Genomic DNA, 7,019 nt, shown 5'->3' with positions numbered 1-7,019 from the left:
TGTCAGAGCACCGCTTTACCTGTACCTACAACTGTTGTTGTAGTAATCTGTGAGTCACGAGGACTCGTTAATCCCATTACCATGGGTATCAAAAACTAGCAGAGCTTAATGGGTATGGAATGGATAAGTGGTGAGGTTGCAGCAGCACTAAGCATTGTAAGGTGGCTACCTTACGAGTACAAGAATAAGATGAGAAACTACGCAACGGTCGCAAACTAGTAATGATCAATAAGTGATCATGAACTACTTACGTTCAAACATAACCCAATTGTGTTCTCTTCTCTAACTCACCCAAAAAGAGACAGACACTGTTACGCACGCGGTTGGTGTATTTTAATTAAGTTTAGTTAAAGTTCACTACAACCAAATATTAAAAACTCCCATCTGGCACATAACCGCGGGAATGGCTCTCGAAAGTTGAAACCCTGCAGGGCTGTCCCAACTTAGCCCATTACAAGCTCTCACGATTAATGGAGGAAAATCCTCCTCCTGGAAAACCCGATCGAACTCGGAATCCCGGTTCACAAGACATTTTGACAATGGTAAAACAAAACCAGTAGACCTCTCGATGTGCCGACAAATCCCGATAGGAGCCGCACGTATCTCGTTCTCAGGGGAAAGCGGACGGGCAAGACATCGCCCAGTTTGGACCAGCAGCAACAGCACTGGCCCCTGTATTTTGTTGAATTAAGAATCCTTAGGGACACGATCCCCAAGGCCAATTAATTAATTATCAGTATTTATTACGTTGGCAAATGTAAAAACCAAAGTTGGACCTTGCTGGAAGAGTTTTATTCAAAGCGAACTGTCAAGGGGGGCCCATAAACCCCGACCGTGTTAGGAACACAAATCAAGAAACATAACACCGGTATGACGAAAACTAGGGCGACAAGAGTGGAACAAAACACCAGGCAAAAGGCCGAGCCTTCCACCCTTAACCAAGTATATAGATGCATTAACTAAATAAGAAATATTGTGATATGCCATGATATCCATGTCCCAACAAGGAACAACCTGCAACTGCACCTGCAACTAGCAACGCTATAAGAGGGGCTGAGCAAAGAGTTAACATAGCCAAACAACAGTTTGCTGGGATGGTGGAAAAGGTTAGAGGCTATCATGGCAATTGGGGAGGCTTGATCAACAAATGGTAGGTAGCGGAACATAGCGATAGCATCGAGATAACTAGCAAAGCAAAGATAGTAGTTGTATCTAGGGTAACAATCATCTTGCCTGAAATCCCGCTAGGAACAAGACTGAATCCATGAAGAAGATGAACCACCGTAATCAAATGAATACTCACAATCACAACATAACAGGAACTATAAAGAAGAAGCAACAGCGGAAAGAAGCAAACAACATGGTAAACAACCATCACATAAACATGGCATGATGCATTTCCGGTTTAATGAGGCATGGCATGGAAAAGTGCAACAAACAATACTACAAATTAAGTGGAGCCCAATATGCAACGAGTTTCATATTGACAAAACACCACATTCAATTATTTAGTTCACTCTCGTTTATGTATATGACAAGACTAAATGTTGGTTAACAGGCAAGTTTAAATGGTGCCGGAAACATCAAACAATAATCCCGTTTAAACCCCACATGTCGTTTAGAAAATTAATGCAAACAACAATTTAAACATCTTAAATGTTGTTATCATGATGCGGATGACATGCACAAGTTTTATCATGATGTGGATGACATGCACAATTTAAACATCTTAAATGTTGTTATCATGATGTGGATGACATGCCGAAGTCGTACACAGGTCATAGTGGTACATGGCAAATTCCACGAGGGCGGTCTTGGCGTGCAACGAGCAATGGCGCGATGTATAGGTGTAGCGGTGGTATTGGCATCCAGCGACAGCAGTATAGGAAGGCAAGGGCATGGCCGATGGTGAGGTTGTAGTGGGCCTTTGGCCTGAACTCCAGCGACAGGACGACGGGGAACAGCGAGATCCGAGGCGGAGAAGGTCGGGGCAAGCTAGACCTAGCTAGAGTAGGGGCGGAGGCAGCAGGGCGAGCTCGACGGAGGCACGATAAGAACTTGGCGCTCGATGCGGGGGCAACAGGGTCCTTCACGGTAGCGCGGCGGTCGTGGGAGGCCGGAGCACAGGAGGAGGAAGGGCTCTGGGGAACGGGACGTTGAGGGCGAGCAGGGTTGAGGGCAGCAAAGCTTGGAGCAGATCAGGGCCAGCCATGGCGTCGGGGCTTCGTCCAGAGGAGGCAGTGCCTCGGCGGCTACAGCTGCTGGCTCCTGGAGCGGCGGAGCGGCGGGGACCCGCGAAGTGGCACCCCAGTGGTCGTGCTTGTGAGGATGAGGTCGGATGAGAGGGCCGATACGAAGAGAGAGTGGGGTTCGGTCATGGGGAATAGGAGGCGGCGCTACGGGAGGAAGCAGGGGATCAATAGGAGGGAGAAGAGTGGAGGGGAAAGGAGATCAAGGATTTGACGACTCTGCGGGAAGCGAGAGGGAGAGGTCGCGAGGAGGGCTTCAGGCTAGGGTTTAGGTGCGGCTGGGCCTAGGTGGGACTTGCGAAAATAGGCGGGCCTGGCTGATGGGCTTTCTTCTTTCTCTCTCACTTATTTTGTATAGTAGAAAAGCATCATAGGGAAGAAAAAGGAAGAAAGGTTTAGTGAGGGACTCCTGGATTAGGGGGTGTTTGGATAGCCGGACTATACCTTCAGCCGGACTCCTGGACTATGAAGATACAAGATTAAAGACTTCGTCTCGTGTCCGGAAGGGACTTTCCTTGGCGTGGAAGGCAAGCTTGGCAATACGGATATGTAGATCTCCTACCATTGTAACCGACTTTGTGTAACCCTAACCCTCTCCGGTGTCTATATAAACCGGAGAGATTTAGTCCGTAGGACAACATACAGAACAACAATCATACCATAGGCTAGCTTCTAGGGTTTAGCCTCTCCGATCTCGTGGTAGATCTACTCTTATACTACCCATATCATCAATATTAATCAAGTAGGACGTAGGGTTTTACCTCCATCAAGAGGGCCCGAACCTGGGTAAAACTTCATGTCCCTTGCCTCCTGTTACCATCCGGCCTAGACGCACAGTTCGGGACCCCCTACCCGAGATCCGCCAGTTTTGACACCGACATTGGTGCTTTCATTGAGAGTTGCTCTGTGTCGTCGCCGTCAGGCTCGATGGCTCCTACGATCATCAATAGCGATGCAGTCCAGGGTGAGACCTTCCTCCCTGGACAGATCTTCGTCTTCGGCGGCTTCGCACTGCGGGCCAATTCACTTGGCCATCTGGAGCAGATCGAAAGCTATGCCCCTGGCCGTCAGGTTAGATTTGGAAGTTTAAACTACACGGCTGACATCCGCGGCGACTTGATCTTCGACGGATTCGAGCCACTGCCGAGCGTGCTGCACTGTCACGACGAGCATGATCTAGCTCTGCCACCGAACAGTGCCCTGGAGGCCGCACCCGCATCGGCTTCGACCCTTAATTCGGAGCCAACTGCGCTGATCGAGGACGAGTGGTTGGACACCGCCTCGGGGGCTGCAATCCCAATGGTGATCAAGCCAAACACCAGCCCCGCACTCCGCGAGACTCGTGACTCCAAGGAGCCGGACTCCCCTCCGGACTCTGAACCATTCGCGCCCCTACCAATCGAATCTGATTGGGCGTCGATCATGGAGTTTACTACCGCGGACATTTTTCAGCACTCGCCCTTCGGCGATATTATGAAATCACTAAAGTCTCTCTCTTTATCAGGAGAGCCCTGGCCGGACTGCGGTCAGCAAGGTTAGGATACGGACGATGAAGAAATTCAAAGCCCACCCACCACCCACTGTGTAGCCACTGTCGACGATTTAACCGACATGCTCGATTTCGACTCCGAAGACATCGACGGTATGCACGCCGATGAAGGAGACGATGAAGAACCAGCGCCTATTGGGCCCTGGAACACCACCTCGTCATATGACGTATACATGGTGGACGCACCAAAAAATGACGACGAGGAGCGGAAGGACGCACCGAAGGCTTGTTCCCTCGAAAAGCAGTCAAAGCGGCGACGCAAGCGCCGCCCCAAATCCCGCCTCGACAGAAATAGCGATCACACAGACCCAGCGCTGGAGCAGGGCGAACCACTGCCGAACAACGGCAATCCGGATAATCAAACCGAACAAACAAATTCTATCAAGGATAATGGTCCGAACGACATAACGCTGGACAGGAACCCGGAGCAGCAGAATGCCCGTAAAAGGCTTGTTGCCACTGCGAGGAGTCTTAAAAAGTAGAAGCAAAGGCTCAAGGCCGCGCAAGACACACTCCAAATCAGATGGAGTAAAATACTCAACACAGCAGCAAGGTACGGCGACAATCACCCCTCCAAGAGCTACCCAAAGCAAAAGCTGCTACCCGAATTCGATGAGGAGGCCTCAGACCCCCCACAACCAAATATCAAAGCAGCCACCTGGTCGGATAGACTCCCCTCTACCAACACAGAGTAGCATACAACGCCGCTCACAATACAACACGCGACCCATGCGAGGGCTCGCACCCAAAGGATGGTGCAACAAGATCCATCTATGGACCACGCAAGCGCGCCCCAACATACAATGCAACACAACAAACATCCGAACAACGCGGCACACCCAGCTACAGGGGTGCCGCACACCCCCTATGTTTCATCGATGAGGTGCTGGACCATGAATTTCCAGAGGGATTCAAGCCCGTAAACATAGAGGCATACGACGGAACAACAGACACCGGGGTCTGGATTGAGGACTACATTCTTCATATCCATATGGCTCGAGGAGATGATCTCCACGCCATCAAGTACTTACCACTCAAGCTCAAAGGGCCAGCTCGTCACTAGCTCAAAGGCGTCCCCGAAAGCTCCATTGGAAGTTGGGAAGAGCTCGAAGACGCCTTTCGGGCAAATTTTCAAGGGACTTATGTCCGACCTCCGGATGCGGACGATTTGAGTCATATAACTCAACAGCCCGGAGAGTCAGCCCGAAAGCTTTGGAACAGTTTTCTTACTAAAAAGAACCAGATTGTCGACTGTCCGGACGCCGAAGCCTTGGCAGCTTTCAAGCATAGCGTCCGTGATGAATGGCTCGCCAGACACCTCGGCCAAAATAAGCCGAGAACGATGGCCGCATTAACAAACCTCATGACCCGCTTTTGCGCGGGTGAGGACAGCTGGCTAGCTAGATGCAGCACCACCGACCCCACTACATCTGAAGTTAGAGATGGAAACGGGAAATCACGGCACAACAGCAATAACAAACGCCAGAATAAAGAAGACATCACGAAGGGCACGGCAGTAAATGCCGGATTCAAAAGCTCTCGGCCAGGTCAAAAGCCGCCCCCTAAGGGCACCAGGGATGAAATGTCCATCCTTAACAAAATTCTAGACCAAGTATGTTAGATCCATGGTACCCCTGGTAAACCTGCTAATCATACCCACAGAGAATGTTGGGTCTTCAAGCAGTCCGGCAAGCTCAACACCGTACACAAGGGGGAGGATACACCAAGTGAAGTCGAGGACGAGCCTCCCAAGCAAGACACGGGGGAACAAAAGAAATTTCCACCAGAAGTCAAAACAGTAAATGTGTTACACGTGATCAAGGGAAAAAACAACACGGCACTCCCAGGAAAATATACCCAAGTGCATGTCACCGCGAAGTCCTGCCACTGGTCGTCTCAACCGATCACTTTCGACCATCGCGATTACTCAGCAAGTATCCGACACATAGGATGGGCTGCCCTGGTATTAGACCCAGTAATTGGCGGATATCACTTCACACGAGTCTTGATGGACGGCGGCAGCAGCCTAAACCTAATATATCAGGATACAATCCGCGGGATGGGGTTAGACCCAACACAAATTCGCCATAGCAATACTACCTTTAAAGGAGTAACGCCAGGCCCAGGGGCTCATTGTATGGGCTCCCTCCTACTACAGGTTATATTCGGCTCCCCCGATAACTTCCGTCGCGAGCATTTAACCTTCCAGATCGCTCCATTTCAAAGTGGCTATCGAGCATTGCTCGGACGCGAAGCTTTCGCTCGCTTTAATGCAATACCACACTATGCCTCCCTCACACTCAAGATGCCCGGTCCACGTGGCATCATTTCAGTGCACGGAAATATCAAGCGATCTCTGCGCGCCGAAGAGAATGAGGCTACCTGGGAAGCCGCACACTAAAGGCGCCCGAACCAGCGAAAGCATCAAATAGGTCGTCAAGACCTCAGACACAACTAATCGAGTCCAGCGCCGCTACTTATACCGAATAAATGGTCACACCCCTATTTGTCAATACAAGGGGCTCAACGCGCTGACAAGTGGCAATTTCTTCTAATCTTGAGTTATACATGGTTTCTTTAAAAAACTATCTTTTTGCACGACAACTTTTTCACTTAACTTCCTATCTTTTATAGACGATCATCGTGCCACACCCGTCCAGGATACGGCACAACGGAGACACAGGCGCAGACGTGCAGCAGGGACCCGCTCCAAGGATTCTTTTTAGATTAAGACCCTGCGTAAACCTTTTTTACTGTCTCTTGTTGATACATATCCACTGTTGAGAAGGATGCTGACGTCTTGGCATGTGGCCATGCCAGAACAATGCACGTACCTGGACACAAGGGGCTTCTTACAAAGGCCATTATTTAGGCCCGTTTTATACCACAAAGACCGAATACCTTAGGGAGTGTTTGGCATCGCGAGTTTGGCCCTATATGCATCAGCTCCGAATCGTTGTCTTTGGTCAAATGTTGGGTTTGCCCGGCTCCTGTGTTTTGGTGCCTTATGTTCCGCTTTACCGGCTAAGGTAGCACCAGGAGAACTACTGCGATTGTGCCCTGGTTCATCCGGACGAGCACCTCAGTAGAGAAAGCCGAAAACTGACTGTCATGATATAGCGTGAGACTGGTCAACCACTCGATGACCTATGGGAATGTTAGAATTCCTCCGCCTTAACGAAGGGCCGTTTTTCGGCCAGGCATGTACGCACCCTGGGATC

This window comes from Triticum urartu, chromosome 4A (genome assembly GCF_056163025.1).
Source record: "Triticum urartu cultivar PI428250 chromosome 4A, HENAU_Tu73, whole genome shotgun sequence".
Classification (NCBI taxonomy): Eukaryota; Viridiplantae; Streptophyta; class Magnoliopsida; order Poales; family Poaceae; genus Triticum; species Triticum urartu.
The sequence above is the reverse complement of the archived record's forward strand: the minus strand, read 5'-3'. Positions refer to the sequence as shown.